Below are 27647 nucleotides of genomic sequence, written 5' to 3'. Positions count from 1 at the left end.
AGCCAAAAACTCAAAATAAAACGAAAACCAAGTTTGAAATTAAACAAAGGTTTAAAAGCCTCCTCAGGCTATAAGTCTTAAAAACAAATGAAACAAAGCCCATCGGGCAGAAATCCTAGAAAACATGAAAGAGTCTCAGTTCTTAAACTTTCTTGTCATCCGAGCTCTTCTCAGCTCCCTTACCAGCTGGATCTTCCTCCTCAGGAACCTCCTCCTCCATCTCCTTGTCGCTACCTCCAGAGGCGGCTTCGATTGGGGCTGAGTAAGAACCCACCAATCCCAAATTAGAACCGAACTCTCCAGAAAAGGAGAGATTAAACATATTAACCTCAAAAGTACCTGAGCTCTCAGAGAGTTGGGGAAGAGGGAGCTTGCCGATCGAGAAGTCCGAGACCTGAGCCTTCTCGTATGCCGCAACAGCCTCCGGCATTATTGCCACCAAGCGATCATACTCGTCTTGAGTACTCTTAATCTCGCCGTCCAGCATGTCTTTCAGGAGCTCGGTGTTGGCTTGAATCTCTTGAGCATGAACCAGGAGGTCGACTTCGTCCTTCTTCTTGGAGAACTTCTCCTCGACAACAACCAGAACTTTGTTGTAGGCTTCGGCTACCTCCTTCTTTCTTCTCCGGACGGCTAGCCTGACCTCAGCCTCCTTGTTCTTCTGGCTGCTCTGAGATGTGGCAATCAGCTCCTTGACTTGATACTCGGCTATCTTCCGAGCAGCATTCAATTCCCCAATCTTCCTATTTTTCACCTGGAGGTCAATCAGCTGGCTCTCGATCGTCCCTTGCTGAGCATCACACTTAGAGCCAAGTCTCTTTACCTCAGCTTGGAGATCCGAGATCAGAGCCCGAGTCTGATTGAGCTCAGTCTTGTTGGCCTTGACCAATTCAGTGACCTGGGCTAATTCCTCAGCACTGGGGGCATTGTGTACAGCGTCCTCAAATTTGAACTGAGCACTGTTGATAGCACCAGCCCGCTACAGAAAACAGAAAACGATTTAGCAAGAATCTTCCAAAGAAAAGCTAAAATATGAAATAGACTTCATACCTGGCCCATGTGATAAGCAATATCGACGTACTCATCCTTGTGCGTGAGATTGGAGATCGAGGGGAGGGAACACCCGGGACTCTTCATATGCCTCATAAGAGTAGCCAAACCCCACGGATCGTCCAAAACCGATCCAGGCTTCGAATGAGCAAAGTTCCAGCCAACGGTTCCTCCTCTAGAGAAGGAGGAGGAAGATCTCGAAGGTCTGTCAACCTGGTCAGTTTGGGACCTCTTGTTCCTCGGGGGCTCAAACTCCGGAGGATCCCCCACCATTTGAGGATCAGCCTCAGCCATCGGGACCTCGGAGGGAAGGCCAACTTCCTGAACTTTAGGCTCCGAAGAGCCAACACCTTTAGCAGGAGCAGAGCCTCCTTCGTCAAGAGCCTCCTTCACAGAGTCAAGGAAGGATCCTCCCTGGTTCTTGTCACTCCCTCTAGAGGAGCTGGCAGCCTTGGTCGATCTACCCCTTGAACGGAAGGAAGGTTGAATTGGCATCTTCTGTGATTGAGTCTTCGAGGAAGTACTTGCCCCAGAGGAAACTTCGAAAACTGAATCACCCTCAGAAACTAAAACATGAAAAAGATTCATTAATCACATGAGACAAATTCGGATAGTAAAAATCATGAATTAAGAATGAAAGATTACCTTCTAAACCAGCAACAGTCACTGAATCAGGGAAGGACGCCTGGTATCGTTCAGGAAACCTAGCTGATCCGACTCTCGAAGTGGTGTAAGCCACCCAAGTGTTAGGACTATGATGTAGCTTCCTGTAGAGAGCTCTAGTGAGTTTGCTAGACAACTTGACATGATCTTTGATTTCTGCCAAAAAAAGTCAAAAGACAATTAGCATAACATGACAAACAAAGATAAACATGTGGACATATCCCTAAAATCCTAACCGGAAATATCAGACCATGAGTTCCTGAGGTCACGGCCTACAGGAACCGTCAAGGGGTCAATCTTGACATAAAAATACTTCTTGCGCCAGTCATCGTCACTGGCCGAGAACTTGAATACGCCTAACCCTGGACGACAAGGTAGATAGTAGGTACCGCTCCCGCCATCCTTGGAAGTGCTCTCCTTTATCGAGAAGACACTCATTAGCTCAGATAGCCCAACGATAACTCCTTTCTCCTTGGCTCTAGTGATGAACCCGTTTATCACTCGGATGACCGACGGGCAAAGTTGAGGAAGAGCTAGCTGGTAATGATCTAAGAGATCCAGCAAAAGGGTGGGAAGAGGAAATCTAAGGTGGCATTTGGAGATATATTTCTCATGAACGCAGAACCAACCCTCCGGAACGGTCTCGGGGGTCTCATCTTCAGCACAAGCTCTAACTAGATCGCTCTTGCCGTGAGCTTGAACGGCAAGATTGACGACGTCCTGACCCTTCAAGAGGGAAGGAAAGTGAGGACCAGAGGAGGCGCTCTTGCCACCTTTCTTCTTCATCCTCTTAACTCTTGCTCCGATCGAGTCCTTAACCTTTTTCTTCCTGGCTTCCGTCATCTTCTCACCAGCTTCCTGTTTGACCTTCATAATATGGGCGCCGTCTGAACTTCGCCAGAACCTTCTTTTCGACTCATGATAGTGAAAGAAAAGGAAAATAGGAAGCAAAAGAAGAGAATCGATCTAAGGCAGAATCTCAGAGAGAAGATCAAGATGGAGAACTAGATTGATCAAGAAGCGGATAAAAAAATGACGAAAAACAGTAAAATAAAGGAAAGAGGTGAATTACCTTGGAAACCGTCGAGAGGCGTGGAGGAAGTGGAGAGACAAGTAGTTAATTCTCTCAGCTTTATATCCCATCACGTCTCGAAAATCGGAAATTGAATTTCAAACTTGCTTTAATCTAAGCCGTCGATTTAATTAAAGAAAGATTACAGCCGTTCGATCAGATAAAGATAAAAACGGTTGAGATAGCTAGTAATCATGATCTCAACAAGAGAATCTAGCTTGGGCGGCTAAGTCTAGCTCCCGAAAATAACGAAACCTCATCTCGAGAGCTGGGGGCAACTGTTGGGCCCGAATATGGCCCGGTAGCTGATTATCAAATAATAGAAGATGATGATGGGCCGCGATAGGCCCATCGCGAGTTCAAAACCTAAAGAGAGCTAAGCTAGAGCCAAAGGCTGAAAGTTAAGGATCCTAACTAAAGAGGTCATGACGAAGAGGAAGCTCACGTCATAACAAGAAGAAGCGCAGGACCCGGTCAAGGGGAAGCTGTTGCAGATTCCACATCAAGCGGAGAAGATCTCGGAGATCGGTTGAAGACAATCAAAAGAAGTCCAAAGCTATTTAAAGAGAAGGTCGAGGACTAAGAAGAGGATCCGATGGAACTCATTTTTTACTCAACATTCATCAAAACATTCTTATTGTAACAATCTTATAATCTTTGTATTCATCAAAGATCACCTTTTGTAACCATCCCATTTCTATTATATCAATACAAATCGAAGTTCATTCTACAAGTTCTTACGGGATTCAGCCCGCGATTATCTTTCCCTAACCTTTCCTAAACATTAAACCTGATCTAAAATCTAGGTGTGAGTTTTGCCCCTCACACTCCTCACCTTGTTTCTCAGCATCCTTGGTGAGGGTTCTAGGAGGTAACTGCTTACCACTCCTGAGTGTGACAGCTTTTGCGTCCTTGGAGTTTTGATCAGATTTTCCAGGTAGAGATCCTGGCTGGCGATTCTGGTGGGTGCTCATGGAAGCAAACTGAGTCTCCAAATTCTTGACAGAAGAAGCGAGGTGGGTGAATTTGTTGTTGAGCTCATTGTAGCTCCCATCAATCTTGGAGTGAAGGTTCTTCAGCTCATAGCCCACATGCTTCTCACTTCTAGTCTGAGATTCCAAGATCTGTTTCAGTAAGGCATCAGTGCTGCTCTGTTGAGGGGCAGAGGAGTTAGGAGAGGAGTTTTGCTGAGGCTGATAGTTACTCTGCTGGTTGTTTCGAGGCTGATAGCCACTCTGCTGGTTGTTTGAATAGGGCTTCTGTTGGTAGTTGTTGTACTGAAAGTTGGGTTCCTTCTTGTACCAGCTACCATTACTGTTGATGAAACACAATTCTTCTTGCCCTTCCAAACCCTCAACCTCATTGACAGTAGGAGGTATCTCCTGGCTTGGGTTGCCAACAAAGTTCACCTGCGCTTGTGTGGCCTTATCAGCAATGAGTTTGTCAATCTTCTCCTAAAGAGCCTTTATCTCATTCCTTGTTTGATTGTCATCACCTCTGCTGCTTCTGTCATGGTCTCCACTGTAGACTGCATCACTCTTAACCATGTTGTCAACCAGAGCCTCTGCCTCTTCCTCAGTTCTCCCCAAAAAGAACCCATTGCAAGCTGTATCCAGTCTGGCTCTGTACTTAGGAAGAGCACCTCTGTAGAATGTGCTCAGCAAGCTCTCCTTAGAGAATCCATGGTGTGGGCACTGAGCTTGGTAACCATTGAATCTCTCCCAAGCTTCACTGAATCCTTCCAAGTTCTTCTGTTGGAAGCTGGAGATCTCATTCCTCAACTTAGCAGTTCTTGAGGTAGAGAAGAACTTCTCCAAGAATGCCCTTTTGCAGTCTTCCCAAGTGGTGATGGAGTCACTTGGTAGAGACTTCTCCCACTGACGTGCCTTATCCTCCAAAGAGAAAGGGAATAGCTTGAGCTTTAAGGCATCCTCTGACACACCATTAGTCTTTGACATACCACAGTAGCTGTCGAACTTATCCAAGTGATCAAATGGGTCCTCCACAGCCAGACCATTATACTTGTTGTTCTCTATGCAGTTTAGCAGTCTTGACTTGATCTCAAAGTTGTTAGCAGCCACAGCTGGTGCTCGGATTCCAAGTCTAGGACCATGGATGTTGGGGCAGTCATAAGTGCCAATGGGGCGAGCTGGTCGCTGTTGGGGCCCTTGTGAAACATTGTTTACTCCATTGGGGTTCAGAGGATTTTGTGGATCAGCCATCTCAGCTTCCTCTGTCTGGAGTAAAGCTTGTTGCTCTTCTTCTCTTCTTTTTCTAGCACACTCTCTCTCTCTAAAGCTCTGATGTCTGCGGCTCTTGGAATAAGGTTTGATGTACCTTTGCTCCTCAAGTTCATACACCTGAAAATCACAAAGAGTGAAGAAGAGAATAAGTAACTTACAAAAATAAAAATGACTTAGTCTCAAGCAAATGACTAAATCTCAATGTTTAAATCAAACTCAGAATTTGGCAACGGCGCCAATTTGATGTTAGGAGTTTTGAGGCTCATAAGTCAAATGATAGTATAGTGGAAGTAAGTTGTCGAACCAATTCTGAGGGATTCAAATGCAGAGAGAATGCAAGTATTTGCCTAATCTAAGTGCAACGAGTGATTTGATGAATTCTAAACTAATGATTAAAGCTAATGCAAAATAGTAAAATGATACTCTTAAGCTATTGGAAAGGAGAACTCATAGGTATAGGGATTTAGACCTTGGGTGATCAAGTTTCGAATTAAGGATGACAAATGAATCAATCAAACTATTAACCTTAAGCTTAGACACAATTCTAAGCAAGCTCTATGTCTAGATGAATGCTCATTTGCTAACATGTCTCAAACATCAAATGTCTTTGGTTGAATAACATGCAAGCAATCATTACTAACAAGTCTATTAGCTATCTTATCATCTTTAACAACAAATGTCTTTGGTAAAGTACACTAAAAGCGTAGGAGAGTTGACTCAGGCATTTCATCAAATACCTGTCGGGTGAGAAATGCCTAGAGATCACCCTTTGAGCGGCCTACTCAAATGATGCATTAAGATCACTGTACTAGCAAGGAACAAGTATGATCTATACCTAAAACATCATAGAACTAACTTAATCACCCTAAATCTCCCTAACCCATGAATCCAAAAGTGGATTACTCACTAATCTCCATGATTCCTCTTAAACTCATGGTGGATTTCAGATGAATCATATAGAGAATTAGAAGAGAAACTCACAAGAACAAGAACAATCAAATCCAAAAGAGAACTTTTCTTGAGAGAGTTTTGTGTATTCCAATAGATCCAGATAATATGCCAATGGTGGCTACAAAGCATACTTAAACATTAGGTTTTTCAGTGCAAAAACGTGCACAATAAATTGCAAAAAGGTCCTTCAAAAATAATAAAATCGTGCAGCTGGTGACGCGGAGCGACCTCGGCCAGTCGCTCCGAGAGGTCTCTCTGGGCTTCGGGAGCGACCTCGGGTGGTCGCTTTGAGGGGTCGCTCCAGGGTGATTTACGGATGTCCGAAGTGATAAAAAGGCGAGCGACTTCATGGCGTCGCTCTGAGATTGAGCCTTGAGGTCGCTCCGGCTGGAGCGATGTCGCCTAGTCGCTCCGAGGTGGTCGCTCCGGTCGGCTTCGTCCAAAGGTCAACTCTTATTCTTCTTTTGAGCTCCAAATGCATCCAAATGTCTCCAATAACCTCACTTGGCATTCCAGTACCTAATAGAGACTCATGCATGCAAAATGCAACCTAAACATGTCTAAATCCTATTCTATATGATGCAAATGCTTATGAATGAATAGCTAAAACAATGCAAATATGCAAGATATCACGAACCCGAATGGATACTTGAACGTCCAGCCCTAGTCATAATCCGAATTGAAATTTAGAAATATATGAATGGGGCTGAAATCTTTGACTCCGAAAACTCAAAATCCAAATAAATCCGAAACGAACCGGAATGGATACATCAATGCCCAGCTCTAGTTACTATCATGTATCATATATATGTCATCATATAATTAATTATATTAGTCCATCATATAAATAATCATATAATTAATAGTATTTTATAAGTACCATCTTATAAATAATCACATATATTATATTCTTAAAGTTTAATGTTAAATATAAAAACTATAATTTATCAGTTGGGATATTATGAGTTGAGAATATTATTCTAACTGATCCAGTTATAGCAATTTGGTTAATACGGTTTAATTGTTTCTGAAGGGATACTATTGGGTCATTCGAGATGGATTAATGTTTTTTATTAAGGCCCACAATGTTGAAGAGTTATACATATTTTATCCTTGTGTTCATACTAGGGATGGGCGTTCGGGTACCCATTCGGGTTTCGGTTCAGTCTATTCGGGTTTCGGGTTTTCGGGGTCAAAGATTTCAGCCCCATTCGGATATGTCTAAATTTCGGTTCGGGTTCGGTTCGGATCTTTGCGGGTTCGGTTCGGGTTCGGATAACCCATTTAAAATGTTTTCAAATTTTTAAAACTCATTATATACTTTAAATTTTCAAAATCTATAAGAAAGATAATATATTACATATAAATTTTCATAACATATATGTCAAAATACCTTAATTTAACATATAAATTGGGTTTCTTTGAATATTTGGATAAAGAATCAATAGATATTTAACTATTTTGGTGTTTTCAGTATACTTTAGCTAATTTAAACATTTATTTTTGATTATTTGCATATATTTTCCGAGTATTTTAGAAAACTTAAAGGTATCTTATATATTTTTAATATTATTATAATACATTATATATAAAAATAATGTATATATTTAAGTATATAAATTTATTTCGGATACATTCGGGTACCCAAATATTTCGGTTCGGATCGGGTTCGGTTTCGGTTCTTTAAATACCGAAATTTTGAACCCGTTCGGATATTTAATCAATTTCGGTTCGGGTTCGGTGCTACTTTTTCGGATCAGGTTCGGTTCGTTTTTTCGGGTTCGGATTTTTTGCCCAGCCCTAGTTCAAACGTAAACAATTTTTTTTAACTCTGCTATCAAAGTTGCCAAACAAAATGAAAAAGTAATTCTACTTTAATAAGATAGACTAGATTTTGACATGCGCTTCGAAAGCGCGGATATTATTTTTCACTTTTATGAAATATATTATTTGTTTATAGTTATTAAATTTATTTATCTTAGTGAAACTTTCTCTATAATAAATTCGATTATGATCAATTTGTCATATTTCGCGACTAAAGCCAAAAACTCAAAATAAAACGAAAACCAAGTTTGAAATTAAACAAAGGTTTAAAAGCCTCCTCAGGCTATAAGTCTTAAAAACAAATGAAACAAAGCCCATCGGGCAGAAATCCTAGAAAACATGAAAGAGTCTCAGTTCTTAAACTTTCTTGTCATCCGAGCTCTTCTCAGCTCCCTTACCAGCTGGATCTTCCTCCTCAGGAACCTCCTCCTCCATCTCCTTGTCGCTACCTCCAGAGGCGGCTTCGATTGGGGCTGAGTAAGAACCCACCAATCCCAAATTAGAACCGAACTCTCCAGAAAAGGAGAGATTAAACATATTAACCTCAAAAGTACCTGAGCTCTCAGAGAGTTGGGGAAGAGGGAGCTTGCCGATCGAGAAGTCCGAGACCTGAGCCTTCTCGTATGCCGCAACAGCCTCCGGCATTATTGCCACCAAGCGATCATACTCGTCTTGAGTACTCTTAATCTCGCCGTCCAGCATGTCTTTCAGGAGCTCGGTGTTGGCTTGAATCTCTTGAGCATGAACCAGGAGGTCGACTTCGTCCTTCTTCTTGGAGAACTTCTCCTCGACAACAACCAGAACTTTGTTGTAGGCTTCGGCTACCTCCTTCTTTCTTCTCCGGACGGCTAGCCTGACCTCAGCCTCCTTGTTCTTCTGGCTGCTCTGAGATGTGGCAATCAGCTCCTTGACTTGATACTCGGCTATCTTCCGAGCAGCATTCAATTCCCCAATCTTCCTATTTTTCACCTGGAGGTCAATCAGCTGGCTCTCGATCGTCCCTTGCTGAGCATCACACTTAGAGCCAAGTCTCTTTACCTCAGCTTGGAGATCCGAGATCAGAGCCCGAGTCTGATTGAGCTCAGTCTTGTTGGCCTTGACCAATTCAGTGACCTGGGCTAATTCCTCAGCACTGGGGGCATTGTGTACAGCGTCCTCAAATTTGAACTAAGCACTGTTGATAGCACCAGCCCGCTACAGAAAACAGAAAACGATTTAGCAAGAATCTTCCAAAGAAAAGCTAAAATATGAAATAGACTTCATACCTGGCCCATGTGATAAGCAATATCGACGTACTCATCCTTGTGCGTGAGATTGGAGATCGAGGGGAGGGAACACCCGGGACTCTTCATATGCCTCATAAGAGTAGCCAAACCCCACGGATCGTCCAAAACCGATCCAGGCTTCGAATGAGCAAAGTTCCAGCCAACGGTTCCTCCTCTAGAGAAGGAGGAGGAAGATCTCGAAGGTCTGTCAACCTGGTCAGTTTGGGACCTCTTGTTCCTCGGGGGCTCAAACTCCGGAGGATCCCCCACCATTTGAGGATCAGCCTCAGCCATCGGGACCTCGGAGGGAAGGCCAACTTCCTGAACTTTAGGCTCCGAAGAGCCAACACCTTTAGCAGGAGCAGAGCCTCCTTCGTCAAGAGCCTCCTTCACAGAGTCAAGGAAGGATCCTCCCTGGTTCTTGTCACTCCCTCTAGAGGAGCTGGCAGCCTTGGTCGATCTACCCCTTGAACGGAAGGAAGGTTGAATTGGCATCTTCTGTGATTGAGTCTTCGAGGAAGTACTTGCCCCAGAGGAAACTTTGAAAACTGAATCACCCTCAGAAACTAAAACATGAAAAAGATTCATTAATCACATGAGACAAATTCGGATAGTAAAAATCATGAATTAAGAATGAAAGATTACCTTCTAAACCAGCAACAGTCACTGAATCAGGGAAGGACGCCTGGTATCGTTCAGGAAACCTAGCTGATCCGACTCTCGAAGTGGTGTAAGCCACCCAAGTGTTAGGACTATGATGTAGCTTCCTGTAGAGAGCTCTAGTGAGTTTGCTAGACAACTTGACATGATCTTTGATTTCTGCCAAAAAAAGTCAAAAGACAATTAGCATAACATGACAAACAAAGATAAACATGTGGACATATCCCTAAAATCCTAACCGGAAATATCAGACCATGAGTTCCTGAGGTCACGGCCTACAGGAACCGTCAAGGGGTCAATCTTGACATAAAAATACTTCTTGCGCCAGTCATCGTCACTGGCCGAGAACTTGAATACGCCTAACCCTGGACGACAAGGGAGATAGTAGGTACCGCTCCCGCCATCCTTGGAAGTGCTCTCCTTTATCGAGAAGACACTCATTAGCTCAGATAGCCCAACGATAACTCCTTCCTCCTTGGCTCTAGTGATGAACCCGTTTATCACTCGGATGACCGACGGGCAAAGTTGAGGAAGAGCTAGCTGGTAATGATCTAAGAGATCCAGCAAAAGGGTGGGAAGAGGAAATCTAAGGTGGCATTTGGAGATATATTTCTCATGAACGCAGAACCAACCCTCCGGAACGGTCTCGGGGGTCTCATCTTCAGCACAAGCTCTAACTAGATCGCTCTTGCCGTGAGCTTGAACGGCAAGATTGACGACGTCCTGACCCTTCAAGAGGGAAGGAAAGTGAGGACCAGAGGAGGCGCTCTTGCCACCTTTCTTCTTCATCCTCTTAACTCTTGCTCCGATCGAGTCCTTAACCTTTTTCTTCCTGGCTTCCGTCATCTTCTCACCAGCTTCCTGTTTGACCTTCATAATATGGGCGCCGTCTGAACTTCGCCAGAACCTTCTTTTCGACTCATGATAGTGAAAGAAAAGGAAAATAGGAAGCAAAAGAAGAGAATCGATCTAAGGCAGAATCTCAGAGAGAAGATCAAGATGGAGAACTAGATTGATCAAGAAGCGGATAAAAAAAATGACGAAAAACAGTAAAATAAAGGAAAGAGGTGAATTACCTTGGAAACCGTCGAGAGGCGTGGAGGAAGTGGAGAGACAAGTAGTTAATTCTCTCAGCTTTATATCCCATCACGTCTCGAAAATCGGAAATTGAATTTCAAACTTGCTTTAATCTAAGCCGTCGATTTAATTAAAGAAAGATTACAGCCGTTCGATCAGATAAAGATAAAAACGGTTGAGATAGCTAGTAATCATGATCTCAACAAGAGAATCTAGCTTGGGCGGCTAAGTCTAGCTCCCGAAAATAACGAAACCTCATCTCGAGAGCTGGGGGCAACTGTTGGGCCCGAATATGGCCCGGTAGCTGATTATCAAATAATAGAAGATGATGATGGGCCGCGATAGGCCCATCGCGAGTTCAAAACCTAAAGAGAGCTAAGCTAGAGCCAAAGGCTGAAAGTTAAGGATCCTAACTAAAGAGGTCATGACGAAGAGGAAGCTCACGTCATAACAAGAAGAAGCGCAGGACCCGGTCAAGGGGAAGCTGTTGCAGATTCCACATCAAGCGGAGAAGATCTCGGAGATCGGTTGAAGACAATCAAAAGAAGTCCAAAGCTATTTAAAGAGAAGGTCGAGGACTAAGAAGAGGATCCGATGGAACTCATTTTTTACTCAACATTCATCAAAACATTCTTATTGTAACACTCTTATAATCTTTGTATTCATCAAAGATCACCTTTTGTAACCATCCCATTTCTATTATATCAATACAAATCGAAGTTCATTCTACAAGTTCTTACGGGATTCAGCCCGCGATTATCTTTCCCTAACCTTTCCTAAACATTAAACCTGATCTAAAATCTAGGTGTGAGTTTTGCCCCTCACACTCCTCACCTTGTTTCTCAGCATCCTTGGTGAGGGTTCTAGGAGGTAACTGCTTACCACTCCTGAGTGTGACAGCTTTTGCGTCCTTGGAGTTTTGATCAGATTTTCCAGGTAGAGATCCTGGCTGGCGATTCTGGTGGGTGCTCATGGAAGCAAACTGAGTCTCCAAATTCTTGACAGAAGAAGCGAGGTGGGTGAATTTGTTGTTGAGCTCATTGTAGCTCCCATCAATCTTGGAGTGAAGGTTCTTCAGCTCATAGCCCACATGCTTCTCACTTCTAGTCTGAGATTCCAAGATCTGTTTCAGTAAGGCATCAGTGCTGCTCTGTTGAGGGGCAGAGGAGTTAGGAGAGGAGTTTTGCTGAGGCTGATAGTTACTCTGCTGGTTGTTTCGAGGCTGATAGCCACTCTGCTGGTTGTTTGAATAGGGCTTCTGTTGGTAGTTGTTGTACTGAAAGTTGGGTTCCTTCTTGTACCAGCTACCATTACTGTTGATGAAACACAATTCTTCTTGCCCTTCCAAACCCTCAACCTCATTGACAGTAGGAGGTATCTCCTGGCTTGGGTTGCCAACAAAGTTCACCTGCGCTTGTGTGGCCTTATCAGCAATGAGTTTGTCAATCTTCTCCTAAAGAGCCTTTATCTCATTCCTTGTTTGATTGTCATCACCTCTGCTGCTTCTGTCATGGTCTCCACTGTAGACTGCATCACTCTTAACCATGTTGTCAACCAGAGCCTCTGCCTCTTCCTCAGTTCTCCCCAAAAAGAACCCATTGCTAGCTGTATCCAGTCTGGCTCTGTACTTAGGAAGAGCACCTCTGTAGAATGTGCTCAGCAAGCTCTCCTTAGAGAATCCATGGTGTGGGCACTGAGCTTGGTAACCATTGAATCTCTCCCAAGCTTCACTGAATCCTTCCAAGTTCTTCTGTTGGAAGCTGGAGATCTCATTCCTCAACTTAGCAGTTCTTGAGGTAGAGAAGAACTTCTCCAAGAATGCCCTTTTGCAGTCTTCCCAAGTGGTGATGGAGTCACTTGGTAGAGACTTCTCCCACTGACGTGCCTTGTCCTCCAAAGAGAAAGGGAATAGCTTGAGCTTTAAGGCATCCTCTGACACACCATTAGTCTTTGACATACCACAGTAGCTGTCGAACTTATCCAAGTGATCAAATGGGTCCTCCACAGCCAGACCATTATACTTGTTGTTCTCTATGCAGTTTAGCAGTCTTGACTTGATCTCAAAGTTGTTAGCAGCCACAGCTGGTGCTCGGATTCCAAGTCTAGGACCATGGATGTTGGGGCAGTCATAAGTGCCAATGGGGCGAGCTGGTCGCTGTTGGGGCCCTTGTGAAACATTGTTTACTCCATTGGGGTTCAGAGGATTTTGTGGATCAGCCATCTCAGCTTCCTCTGTCTGGAGTAAAGCTTGTTGCTCTTCTTCTCTTCTTTTTCTAGCACACTCTCTCTCTCTAAAGCTCTGATGTCTGCGGCTCTTGGAATAAGGTTTGATGTACCTTTGCTCCTCAAGTTCATACACCTGAAAATCACAAAGAGTGAAGAAGAGAATCAGTAACTTACAAAAATAAAAATGACTTAGTCTCAAGCAAATGACTAAATCTCAATGTTTAAATCAAACTCAGAATTTGGCAACGGCGCCAATTTGATGTTAGGAGTTTTGAGGCTCATAAGTCAAATGATAGTATAGTGGAAGTAAGTTGTCGAACCAATTCTGAGGGATTCAAATGCAGAGAGAATGCAAGTATTTGCCTAATCTAAGTGCAACGAGTGATTTGATGAATTCTAAACTAATGATTAAAGCTAATGCAAAATAGTAAAATGATACTCTTAAGCTATTGGAAAGGAGAACTCATAGGTATAGGGATTTAGACCTTGGGTGATCAAGTTTCGAATTAAGGATGACAAATGAATCAATCAAACTATTAACCTTAAGCCTAGACACAATTCTAAGCAAGCTCTATGTCTAGATGAATGCTCATTTGCTAACATGTCTCAAACATCAAATGTCTTTGGTTGAATAACATGCAAGCAATCATTACTAACAAGTCTATTAGCTATCTTATCATCTTTAACAACAAATGTCTTTGGTAAAGTACACTAAAAGCGTAGGAGAGTTGAATCAGGCATTTCATCAAATACCTGTCGGGTGAGAAATGCCTAGAGATCACCCTTTGAGCGGCCTACTCAAATGATGCATTAAGATCACTGTACTAGCAAGGAACAAGTATGATCTATACCTAAAACATCATAGAACTAACTTAATCACCCTAAATCTCCCTAACCCATGAATCCAAAAGTGGATTACTCACTAATCTCCATGATTCCTCTTAAACTCATGGTGGATTTCAGATGAATCATATAGAGAATTAGAAGAGAAACTCACAAGAACAAGAACAATCAAATCCAAAAGAGAACTTTTCTTGAGAGAGTTTTGTGTATTCCAATAGATCCAGATAATATGCCAATGGTGGCTACAAAGCATACTTAAACATTAGGTTTTTCAGTGCAAAAACGTGCACAATAAATTGCAAAAAGGTCCTTCAAAAATAATAAAATCGTGCAGCTGGTGACGCGGAGCGACCTCGGCCAGTCGCTCCGAGAGGTCTCTATGGGCTTCGGGAGCGACCTCGGGTGGTCGCTTTGAGGGGTCGCTCCAGGGTGATTTACGGATGTCCGAAGTGATAAAAAGGCGAGCGACTTCATGGCGTCGCTCTGAGATTGAGCCTTGAGGTCGCTCCGGCTGGAGCGATGTCGCCTAGTCGCTCCGAGGTGGTCGCTCCGGTCGGCTTCGTCCAAAGGTCAACTCTTATTCTTCTTTTGAGCTCCAAATGCATCCAAATGTCTCCAATAACCTCACTTGGCATTCCAGTACCTAATAGAGACTCATGCATGCAAAATGCAACCTAAACATGTCTAAATCCTATTCTATATGATGCAAATGCTTATGAATGAATAGCTAAAACAATGCAAATATGCAAGATATCACGAACCCGAATGGATACTTGAACGTCCAGCCCTAGTCATAATCCGAATTGAAATTTAGAAATATATGAATGGGGCTGAAATCTTTGACCCCGAAAACTCAAAATCCAAATAAATCCGAAACGAACCGGAATGGATACATCAATGCCCAGCTCTAGTTACTATCATGTATCATATATATGTCATTATATAATTAATTATATTAGTCCATCATATAAATAATCACATAATTAATAGTATTTTATAAGTACCATCTTATAAATAATCACATATATTATATTCTTAAAGTTTAATGTTAAATATAAAAACTATAATTTATCAGTTGGGATATTATGAGTTGAGAATATTATTCTAACTGATCCAGTTATAGCAATTTGGTTAATACGGTTTAATTGTTTCTGAAGGGATACTATTGGGTCATTCGAGATGGATTAATGTTTTTTATTAAGGCCCACAATGTTGAAGAGTTATACATATTTTATCCTTGTGTTCAAACGTAAACAATTTTTTTTAACTCTGCTATCAAAGTTGCCAAACAAAATGAAAAAGTAATTCTACTTTAATAAGATAGACTAGATTTTGACATGCGCTTCGAAAGCGCGGATATTATTTTTCACTTTTATGAAATATATTATTTGTTTATAGTTATTAAATTTATTTATCTAGTGAAACTTTCTCTATAATAAATTCGACAGATAGTGTTTCTGGTAACTATGTGCTTTTTTGGCTTTGTTTTATTCCATCTCCAATCAACATATTTATTTAACTTGTTGTTAAAATAAATGATTTTAGAACGCAACTGTATAATACTTTTACATTGATATTTTATTTAAACAATGTGACATATTTATATATTAATTAAATATTTACATTGTAATTTAAACTAAATTTTGTATATTTCAAAAATATATTACTATGTATTTTTCATGTCAATATCAAAGCTGGATAAAAAATTCTAATTTGAAGAACCGATCCGAAAGAATAATACGAAACCCAAACCAAAATTGATTAAATATCCAAATTATTCAAAATTTTGATATTTAGACAACCGAAACCATAACCAATTCGAACCAAAAAATTTTGGATATCAAAATGTATCCGAAAAAGATTTATATATATATATATATATATATATATATATATATATATATATATATATATATTATTTTTTAGTTTTAGTGTATATAAAAACACCCAGAATATATATGATACTTTTAGGTTTAGTTTAAATATTTAAAATATATAAAATAGTCAAATATAAATATCTAATATAGTGGAAGTACACTCAAAAGACCAAAACTATTTAAAATAATTATTGATTTTTGATCCAAAATTTAAACCAAACAAATTTAGAGTCATTTGCATAGAAAATAGTAAATAATAACAAATTTGCAAAGATGGAAAAACAATAAAATTATAGAGAGAGAAAAGAGTAAAATGACACTGTCACCCTTATAGAAGGAGAAAGATAATTTATAGCATATGAATTAGTTTAGCCGGCTAATAGACATATGTTTTGGTATTCATTTTTCTTGATTTTATTTCGGACAAAATACAAGTACTATAGTTTATATGTAAATAAATATGTTTAAAATGCGATTATTTATATCTTTCGTAAATTAACACGGTTATATTCTAATTTATCTGGATATTTACATATTTAACTGGTTATTATATTAGTGATCGGCTAAATTTAATAATATCTGTATATTAGTATTGTTAGTTGGATTTTTCTATCAGTAGCCGATTATCGTTATAAACTCAAACTTAAATAAGTTAAGTCGAATATATATTTTATCCGGATATCATTATTGTTGGCTGAATTTTTTTATCAATGGTTGGCTAAAGGTATAATAACTTTCAATCGATGGTCGGCTAAAGGTACAAAAAATTACTATTATCCGTACATTATTATTGTTAGTTTAGTATGCTGCAAATCAACCGAGACGCAGTGGCTGATGCGCTCTATCCACAAAAATATGGATTTGGTACCAAAAGCAAAGTGGTTTGTGTAATAAAGATGAAGTACTTGACCGAGGGAGCTAGAGCATACAGACAAAAAACAAAGGAGTATCTACCTTGCAATCACTCATCATCCTATGATTCTAATTACACAAGAAGACGAAGAAGAAAATATGAAACTTATACACAAAAGGCGATATCAGAATCCAAAAATATACAAAAATTCCAAAAATCAAACTTTATCAAGAAAACAAAATCAAGAAGAGCCCTCAGATCTCGTAGCAATTAAATCTGATCATTCACTGCTGGATTCCGTTGTTGTTGTGAGAGAAAGCATCGCGGTCAGGGTGAAAATGGTGTGATAAACAGTAATTGCGGCCGTGATCAGGGACGATGAAGATGGCTGCAGGAGCGGATGAAACGAGGTTTGTTTGGGACATGGTTCCTCAGCCCTGAGGGCATCGCGAACGCACGAGGTACGGAGCAAATCAGTCATCTGAGCTGGAAACTCCGCGAGCTTCTTGCGGTAAAAACGAGTGATGTGAGCTAGGAACATGGCTCTATTGCCAAGGTCTTTGGCGACAGAAGGGTCGGAACCGATGCCTCCGACGGAAGAGATGCTGAGAACGGCTTGCTGCTGGAAGAGATCTACAGAGGCTTTGAACTGTTTGTAAATTAATTGGAGCTCTGTTTCGCAACCATCTGGGAGACGTTTGATTTTTCCTTGGAGAAAGGGGAGACCGAGCTTCTCGGAGCTCCGGCGTACGACCTAGAGATCTGGACATAGTCGATGGTGTTCGTGAGAAGATGGAGAGTGAGAAAGAAACAAAAGGTTGTTTTTACTTTCTCAGTTTGGTGTACTAATTGGGCTACAGGTTTTAGTTAGGAGTAGGGACAGTTTCGCCATTATTAAATGTGAATAGTAGAAGTTCCATCTATGCAAATTAAGCTGTTATGCTTGTATATGGATGCTAATTTCTCACAAATTTATATGTTAAGTTTAGGTATTCTGACATATATTATTCAGATTTCTATACAATATATTATTTTATTTATAGATTTTAAGAAATTCAAAATGTATAATGAATTTTAAAAATAATTTAAATGGGTTATCGAACCCAAAGTGAATCCATAAAGATCTGAATATAATTCGAAATGAAATTTAGAATTATCTGAATGGGGCTGAAATCTTTAACCTCGGAAACCCAAAACTCAAGCAGATCTGAAACGAACCCGAATGGATACCTGAATGCTCGGCCCTAGTCATAATTCGAACTGAAATTTAGAAATATTTGAATGGTTCTGAAATCTTTGACCATGAAAACCCGAAACTCAAACATATCTGAAACGAACCGGAATGGATACCTGAATGCTCAACCCTAGTCACTATTATGTATCATATATATATATATATATGTCATCATATAATTAATTGTATTGGTCCATCATATAAATAATAGAATAGCATTTCGACGTCAAAAAAAAAATTGGTCCATCATATAAATAATCATATAAGTAATAGTATTTTATATGTATCATCTTATAAATAATCATATATATTATATTCTTAAAGTTTAATGTGAAATGTAAAAACCATAATTTACGTTGGTATATAAAATTAATCTTTTGTTGTATTTTTCTTATATATATTGAAAACATTTTTTAATAATGGTTATTGGAAAATATTTTAGTAAAAAATAAATTTTGAATATATGCATATTTTAAATCAATTTTTGATATAAATCAACTTTAAATTATTATTTTGATTTGAAATATGTATATAAATTTAAATTTTATTTTATGATTGTTTTAGATAAAACAATGTTTTAAGGTAATTCGATTAGTCCATTTTGTATATTTTAAAACTGATATAATGGATTTCTAATTTTTTTAATAACATAAGCCTATTTTTTCTTCTTGACATACTTTTATCCATGTTTCAAAGTTTTAATTTCTGCATTAGTGTTCTATGAATTATTAATTTTATGATATTTGTTTTTGAAATTGAACTCTTGAAATATTTATATTTGACTAAACTAAATAAGGTAATAATACTGTTTAAAAAATTGTTTTATATAATATACTATTTATATTTCAGTTTGTGTTTTAATTTTCACCATAAAGAATTGTAAATATAGTGACAGAATTGTAAATAAAAGAAATATAAAAAATGTGTTTTAATTATTATAAAAATAATGGCTAAATGTTTAAACAAAAAGAAGTATTAAATATGTTATTCATGTTTCTAAGCAATTTTCATTTGTTATTAATTTATTAAAAATACAATGGCTAAATGTATAAATAAAAGAAAATACACATCTTTACTATCCATATTGCCAAATATATCTCATTTATTCTACTATTCTTGTTTCCAAACATCTCCGATTTGTACTTCAACTTTAATAATATAGATATAGATGCATGGACCAGTTTAATGGTTCTTTGGTTTGATTCATTAAACTCGATCTAATTAATAACTAGGGACATCAAAAACGCCATGAAATATACTTACTGGCTGGTATTTATTAATTAAGTAATTAGGGTGATGTCTTTTTTGTTGTTCTACATGAATAAATACTCCATATATTTGATTCAATTGTCGTTTTAAACTTCTGCATACATTTTCTTTACCTTTTGGTTTGCATTATTTCGAGTTTATTCCAGAGCATGTTGCTTCTGTGTTTTTGGATGATGGCAATGGTGTAGCAGGAACTAGGCAAGTTTGCCTTTGACTTTTTTTGTTAATTTATTTGAATAAAAGGTAGGAGACAAATGTCTCCTGCTCCCTACCAAAAAAAAACTTCTGCATACGGACCAAGAAATTATTTAATTTTCATATTTTCAATATAAAAAATCACTATCTATATATTTACTCTTATTTCAATTAATAGAAAAATAAATAGGAGAATAAAGTTAATAAATGCTACCTTGAAATTTTAAAATGACACTTATTTTGCAACGACATTTTTTTCTACAACAACACTTAATATGAAATAGAAAGAGTATAACATGGAAAATTGCATCGAGTGACAAATAAAAACCAAAATTGACCAAGTAACCAAAAACACACATTCTCTCTTTGCTTTTTTTTATTCCTATCTCTCTCTACAATTTCTCTAAAAATTAATTTTGCTTTTTTGGTTATTTAACAAATAAGCTTCTGATAAAAAACAAATAAGCCCTAATATATACCTTTACGATATTTATTTCTTATTAGATATTGGAGAATCGGTAATATATTCCTAATCACATCAGTCGTATTTGCCATTTTTAGTGACCAACTTTAGAATTTAATACTTTTTCAAAAAAAACTTTAGAATTTAATATTGTAAAACATTTGCTATTTTGCCGTTAAAGCTCTGCTATATATGTATATGTGTGTTTATGGCTTTACTAACTTATGTTATATATAAAAAATAGGAAAAAACTTATGCTATATATAAAAAAAATAAGAAAAAACTTATGCTATATACCTTTGACGGAAAAAAACTAGGGCTAATGCTGTGTATTTTTTTTTCCGTTTCGTTTATAATTAAGTTAAGTTGCTATCCTCGACCGAACCTATAATATGACATACAAGTAAAAGAGATACATCGTTTGTTCAAACAATCTATATTATTAAAACTGAAGTATATTTTAGTATTGTTTGAAAACTTAGATAGTAAATTAAACAAAAACTGTTTGAAAATCTAAATAGCATAATAAATATTTTTTTCTTTGCACATTTAACATTGCTTTTACAATAAATAATTATTTCCTTTTTGTATTTATTTTTATTTACATATTTTGTCATTGCATGTAAAATCATTTTTAAATTAATTAGTTACAATTTCAAAGCTTATTTAAATAAATCAATATTCATATATTGACCAAATCGAAAAATATTTTTTTTGGATGAAAATAAAACAAAAGTAAAATATATAGTATATATTATATAAAAAGATTAAATAAAATATTACCTTATTTAGTTTATTCAAATATAAAATTTTGAGAGTTCAATTTTCAAGAAAAAATACATCATAAAATTAATAATAATTCATAGAAAACAAATGAAAAAATATTTAAAAATTTAGTATGATGTTTTATTTTAAACTAAATTAACAAAAAAACAAGTTAATATATGAATAGTAAAATTACATCAAACTGAATCAAGTTATAAAAAATTAATATAATATTATGCACAAATAAAAAAATATTATCAAACATCTATATTAGAAAATAATATATTTTACTATATATGTAAATTATAAAACATTAAAAGTATACATGAAACTTTTTTATAAAACCAGTGGATTATGAATTTACTTTGAACACAAGTCAAACCAGATATCCACGTAAGTTAGTATATGATTTGTGGAGATTTGGCTTTAGTTAATGGAAGATATGAGTTGCCATTAGATTAAGGTTTATATTTCCGTTTAGATATAGTGATTAGTGGTTAAGATTTAACTATTTCAACATTTGAGAAAAATATTAAATTATCTTAAAATTACGATTACTATTTCACCATGTCTATTCTATACGCCTCATATGTAGAATATAAATATATCTGTGACATGTAGAAATTTGACTTTAATTTATGGAAGATTTGAGTTGCCATTAAATCGATGTTCATATTTCCATTTAGATATAGTGATTATTAGCTAGGTTTAGTTTATAGAATATTGGAATTGAAATTATATTAGGGTTCATATATCACTGTATGGTTTATTGATTAGTTGATAGGATTTCTTTTATATTCATAGAAACTAGAGTCGGTCCGCCCTACGGGCGGGAGGTGATATTTTGGTTTCGTTAGATAGAACATCTAATTTTTGTATAATTTTGATAAATCTATTGTTTTATTTTTGTAAGCATTAACTTCTTTTTTCTTTTCTAATTTTGTAAATACTTATTATGTAGTAGAATACTATTGGTTAGAAGTTTTCCGGCGCTATGCACCAATTTTTTTTAATGTTCTTTGAAATGTTAATTTAAATACATGTTTAACTGTTAATATTTTTTATAGCGAGTTTTATAAGTGTAGGATATTTTTTCTGAGATTTTTGAAGAATAAAATTTGTAAATGTATTAATTTTACTTCACTCACACATCATTAATATTGAGATTATCAAAAATAAGTAAAATTAAAATATATACATGAAAATATTATATGGGCAAAAGAGAGATAACACGTCACAAAATTATGTTTATATAGAAACACACCTTAATGCTTCAGGAGACATAAATACTCGCATGTACAGTATAACATTTTTAAATTAATACTCTATAAATTAATATACACTAAAGATCTTTATAAAATAATGTAATTTATAGTTTCAAATTGAATTTTTATTTCAATTAGTATCTCGATAAATTAATATTTTATAAATGAATAAAATATTATAGTTTTACTTTAGTCCCAGCATTATTAATTTATCTCGATAAATTAATATTTTTATAAATTAATAAAAAAAATTATAGTTTTAGTTTAGTCCTAATATTATTAATTTATAGCAGTTTGAGTATATGTGTTTATCCAATAACTTTTTTTGGTCAATGGTTTATTCTCTCCAAAGTTTTTAAAAACTCAGTGAACTCAAATCCATGAAGCCAGCAAATAAAAAATTGGGTTGAAGTATCTATAAACTCTCGAAATCATTTTGTTTTTCTACTCCAAGTCACCATTTATGTAGCACTAATCTCTTCTGTTTAAACTTTATTGAACCGTGGTTCACAAGAGTCCCATTTCGTATATATATAAAAATGGCTTAAGACTTCTTTTGGCTTTTTGCAACATTTCTGACTTTTTGTGGTACTGGATTTCTTCTTTGTGAAATTTACTAAATGATGGTTCACAAAAATTGCATTCTTTATATATATAAATGGCGTAACACTTATTGGCTTTTCGCTAAGATGATTAATTACAATCATAGCGCGAGACTACCATGATTGAATAGTAAAAGCATAAATTTAAGTGTATTTTTATAGTTCAAGATAAGAAAATACAAATCAATTATATTGCAATCTTAAAAGTCATATCAAGAGTCATACCAACGTTTCCAACGCATAACTGAAAGCATGATACTCTTATGCGTTTCACAATTTGATCAGCACTTCCTGAGTTGCATTGAATTTGTTTTTCAGAATTCCATGGCTGCTTATCCCAGAGCTAAATGTTAAGATGCCTTTCTTTGATTCTGAAGCAAGCCCGAAGATGACACAGATTAGCAAATAGATATGTAGGGCCAACAAACTTATACAATTTTATAACATAGATTTGTTTCCCCAATCAAAATATACTCTATGATAGTCAATATTACCGTCACCACACATAAATCAACTAAATCCAACTTAACAAATTTATGTACTTCATCTGAAATTAGCAAGCGTTAGTTCATCACTGACACAAATTCCGTGAAGAGAGATGTTTACCAGCTAGAGAAGGAGAGGTTTTTTTTCCATTGCAAATCGTTGAGTATAGTTAAGAGATTGGCGTATCCATTCCTCCCGCACCAACTGCAGCACATCCCCCACCGTTGCAAATCTCCGTTTCATTCGAGCTTAAGACGTTGACTGAATCCAATAGCTCATCAGGGATTGGCATATCCATTCCTCCCACGTCAAGGATGATCGACTCTCTTCACAGCCTGCAACACATCCACCACCAAACTAAGTTGTTTGGAAAATTCTACTCAACACAGATTCTAATGATACAAAGTAAACCAAAACAAACACTCACCACAACTTTTCAAATAATTTGGAAGACGAAGTATGATGGCTTCAAAGCTTCAATAATCTCTGTCCAGAAGAGACCATTCCTTTATAACCCATCTACAAATCCAAATAAAATGATTTTGTTAGTATAAAAATAGCATCTATGAACACAATTTTGCGAAATCACGGGATAATTGACATCGTATTTCTGAGATTGATATAGATGCATTTCATTCTACAGGCAAATATTTATATAACCTGTTTAGGTTGAGAAAAGAGATAAGGAATATTGGATGTGAAACTGGTAAAATCCTGGGTTGGAGGAAGGAGATGAATCGAAAGCCTAAAGTTCGAGCAGATATCACGACGGCAGAGAATGAAAAGGGTTCAACAACATTAATTAGAAAACGACGCGTTGAATGTCCAGTTTCTATTATTCAATATGGGCTTCACGAAGTTTTATTTAAAAATCTTGTGTAATCAAAAGCCCAAACAAAACTCAAACTTGAATAAATGAAACGATGTGCATTGAGTCAAGGGACACGTGTCGTAACAGTATCACGCGAATTTGTGACTTGTCAGCTGACGTGTCAGCAGGAGAGAAACATCCTTTCTTTATAGTAATAGATAGATAGATTGGAGTTTATATTGACGTGGAAAGTTTAGTAATTTGTGTATGCTGAATATAAGAAATTTTTGGGTTTACATTGAATTAAAATTTACATTTCCGTAAGAACCAGAGAAAATGTGACCAAAAAGTTTGACATTTAATTATGTCAAATCAGTATTACTCACCTAATTTCACATTCAAATATGTTATTTTGCCAATAAGCCCATAAATAAATGCTTTGAGCGTCATCATTCAAGTTTAGTCAATTATATAGCTAAAGACGTACATTATTTGTTTATCCAGTGGTGGTCCGATCCACCGTCACCCGACACTTGTCCTCGTTTTGTAATTGTTTAACATATATAGCTGTAAATATTGAACCACCTGACTTAGGTTTTTGGGGAAAACAAATAAAATAAATTAATACCAAAAATATCATACTTCTAGAACTTCATGTTCCTCAAAATAATGTAAAATCACTGCTTTACCCGAACGAATCAGCTCTAATGGTAAAAAGGTTGCGGCTGTAACTTTTGCCACCAGGATTTGATTTGCGCTGGAAACGATTATTTACATTGTTTGGGAGCGATTATTTATATTGTTTGGGTTCGCGACAAAAAGGTGTTTACCTTTGTTTATCAAAAAAAAAAATCACTGCTTTGTTTTCTGTCGTTCAAAATAACTGATCTTTAGGAAACTTATTAGTTATTTCCTCTGCCTTGTTTTTAAATTCTTAGTGACACACACAATGTTAAAATGGGAATGTTGAAATTTATTACAAACTCAAAATACTTGTCCACAAGAAGGCGACAAAGGTTTATTTTTTTTTGCTAAAAACAAAGATCAATGTTTTATTTAAATTCTCCTGAACACGGAGAGAGGAGTGACAAATAGTATCCATTTGTGCTTTTAGAAGAAGTAAAACTACCAAAGTATGGCTCTTCTATTTTTGCAAGCAGGCTACTAATTATAGACCACAAGACGTGCTCGTATATGGTCCACAAGTTTGATATTATTGCTTATTAAATTAACTCTATTTATTTAGCTATTGATAGGTGGGTATGGTTGAAAAATGAGCTTTTTACACTACAGGCCAATTTTGAATTTCTTATTTAAGCATAAGTCACATATTGCTACACACACTTTTTTCCAACTAAATTTAATATTATATTAATAAATTACTAAAAACAGCTAAATTTTAGCATAAGTCACATATTGATACACACACACTTTTTTCCAACTAGATCTAATATTATATTAATAAATTACTAAAAACAGCTAACTAAAGAACATTTCTAATTAAATGATTTTTTTAAAATATATTTTCCTTTTTTTTCATTTCTCTTTCTTCTTTCTTTCATAACCACCGCTTGAAATCTAAAAAAAATTTCTTTTTTTTTGCTAAAATCCTGAAAATGATTTGTAATACAAAAAACTATGTTCTTCTTCACCTTGCTTCTTGATCCTTTTCCACTGGTAATTTCAAGCAAGTCCAATTACCAAGCTGTGGTGGTTTGTCTGAATCTAAATATATACATTCATACAAAATCAGACAGAGAAATCTGATGTAGTTTCGCCGAATATGATATCAGTCGCCACTGCTTCGTCAATGTATGCGGTGTCACATCTCATCTTCCTCAGTGTGAACTCTCCAACCGTCGGTGTCAAACTTTGAAGGGATCTATTCCTGAACGAAATTTCTTATATTTGTACAACTGGTCCTTTAGCTTTTTGACTATTTACAAATTGACCCTAAAAGTTGCAGATTTGCACATTTGCATTTCAATTAGGAAGATTAGTAGGAAAATGCAATCTAATCTAAAATGAAAAGCTAAAACCATGAAAAATTATTAATTAAATATTAGCCATATGTATGATGATTCATGTGTATTTATATGTACATGAATCAATGTACACACAGTTTTTATTATCCACATGTACAAGAATTTATATGTACACGAGTTGGTTTGTGCAAGAATTTACATGTATATCTGATAAATTTGTTAGATATATTTGTAATTTGCAATATATGGGCCACATAAAATATTAATCGAGGTGTACATATATTTCCAATGCCCACATATACGATGTTTCACAAAACATCTCAAAACATCTCATGTATACCGATTCACCTTATTATAAATCACTAAAATCATAAGATAATGTCATGTTTCCAAATGCCCATGTGCATCATTTCTACAAAATGTTTGTAATTTCAAATGCAGATACAAAGTTTTGATTTGTGAAAGATATGACATAATATTTAATATATTTCTCCAAGAATTTGAGTTGTTTTGTGAAAGAGAAAATTGGTTACGAAGAAATCACTAATTTACCATTAGAAAATGTAACAGACTCTTGAAATAATAGTTACATAGACATTATAATCAGATTACCAATGGAGTATACATGTGAGTCTGTGTACATATGTACACATGTACAAGTTTACAAGTGTACAAAGCTTACAAAGGTACATGTCTACAGTTTTACATGTGTACATCGTATATTAATAAAGTAATGTATCATGAAATCATATTTGCCCGTGAAAATGCATGTTTTCCGCCAAAACACTAAAATCGCATTTTCCCACAAAAAAATGTTTTACTTCTTAATTTAAAATTCTCAAACGTGTACACATATGTTTTACTGTTCACATGTACAATCTTTCACAGAAATTCCTATGTACACCAGTTCACTTGTACACCGAATATGTTTCATCAACTAAAATTTTCTAGCATAAACACGATTGATTCATCTGAGGTTCATGCGAAAAGTAAGTGATATAGTTATTGGGGTTAATCTGCACATATAAAAAAGTATTGGGGTAAAAATTGAATGATACAAAAGCTAAGGGCTAGATGTGCAAAAATGCCATAATTAACCATTGTTACTCTCGAGCTTTTCATGAAGGTTGAAGGGTGAGTCAGAGAGGAACATAATTCACAGTGATGATGATTCACGACGAAAAAGAAAGAATTAGAACACAACGCGGATGATTGAATCGAAATGAGAACGCAACAGACCGGATTCGTCGTGTGACACCATGAGGAAGACGAACACGATGTCTTGGAGATCGAGTTGCCAGAGGCTCGCCGACGGTTTCAAAGCAAGAACAGAGCACATTGACATGATTGAAGCTTCAAACGATCTAGCCGCTAATTTTGGTGTCAGTACATCATCATTAAACCACTATTAGAGATGCAGATTTACATATCTTTTTTTTGTTCAAAAAGATTTACATATCTTAAAAGATAAATAAAGTAATGAAGAAACATAAATTTTAAAGAAACAGATCTACTATTACAGAGAAAAAGTGAATTTGGGAGGAAGAAGATGAAGGTAAAATTAGATGGGACCTACGTGTTATTATTTAGTTAGTTTTTGAGTGAAAATAGGTTTAGTTAGAATAAAGTGTCTGTGTAGTGATAAGTGATCTATAGTGTAATTATAAACTACAAAAGTGACTCTAGACGTAAATCTTTCTTGAAAAAGTGGGTATATATACTTACTGTTATATAACTGTATCTCTCTATATATTTTTTAACTGGTTAGGGCATCTCCAACCCTACTCCATTTTCTACTCCAAACATCATTTTGCAGTAAAATCCTCTCCAACCCACTCTATTTTCAACTCCAAAATGGAGTAATGGCTAGGGTTACTCCATTTATGGAGTAATCTTACACATTACTCCATTTTGGAGTTAAACTTTTTTTATTTATGAAATAGTCCTTTAAACTTTTAATCTTTTTAT

At 36.4% G+C, this 27647-nt stretch overlaps 2 non-coding genes across 2 annotated transcripts; both read left to right on the top strand.

The window, feature by feature from the left end:
- The first annotated feature begins 4462 nt into the window (after positions 1-4462).
- Positions 4463-4569, top strand: LOC130500782 (small nucleolar RNA R71). Its single transcript, XR_008939325.1, has one exon. It is a non-coding gene; the product is annotated as a small nucleolar RNA R71 (small nucleolar RNA).
- Positions 4570-12481: 7912 nt separating this feature from the next.
- On the top strand, positions 12482-12588 carry LOC130500781 (small nucleolar RNA R71). Its single transcript, XR_008939324.1, has one exon. It is a non-coding gene; the product is annotated as a small nucleolar RNA R71 (small nucleolar RNA).
- The last annotated feature ends 15059 nt before the right edge of the window (positions 12589-27647 follow it).

The sequence above is a fragment of the Raphanus sativus genome, unplaced genomic scaffold, assembly GCF_000801105.2.
Source record: "Raphanus sativus cultivar WK10039 unplaced genomic scaffold, ASM80110v3 Scaffold0035, whole genome shotgun sequence".
In the NCBI taxonomy this organism is placed as follows: Eukaryota; Viridiplantae; Streptophyta; class Magnoliopsida; order Brassicales; family Brassicaceae; genus Raphanus; species Raphanus sativus.
The sequence above is the reverse complement of the archived record's forward strand: the minus strand, read 5'-3'. Positions and strand labels throughout refer to the sequence as shown.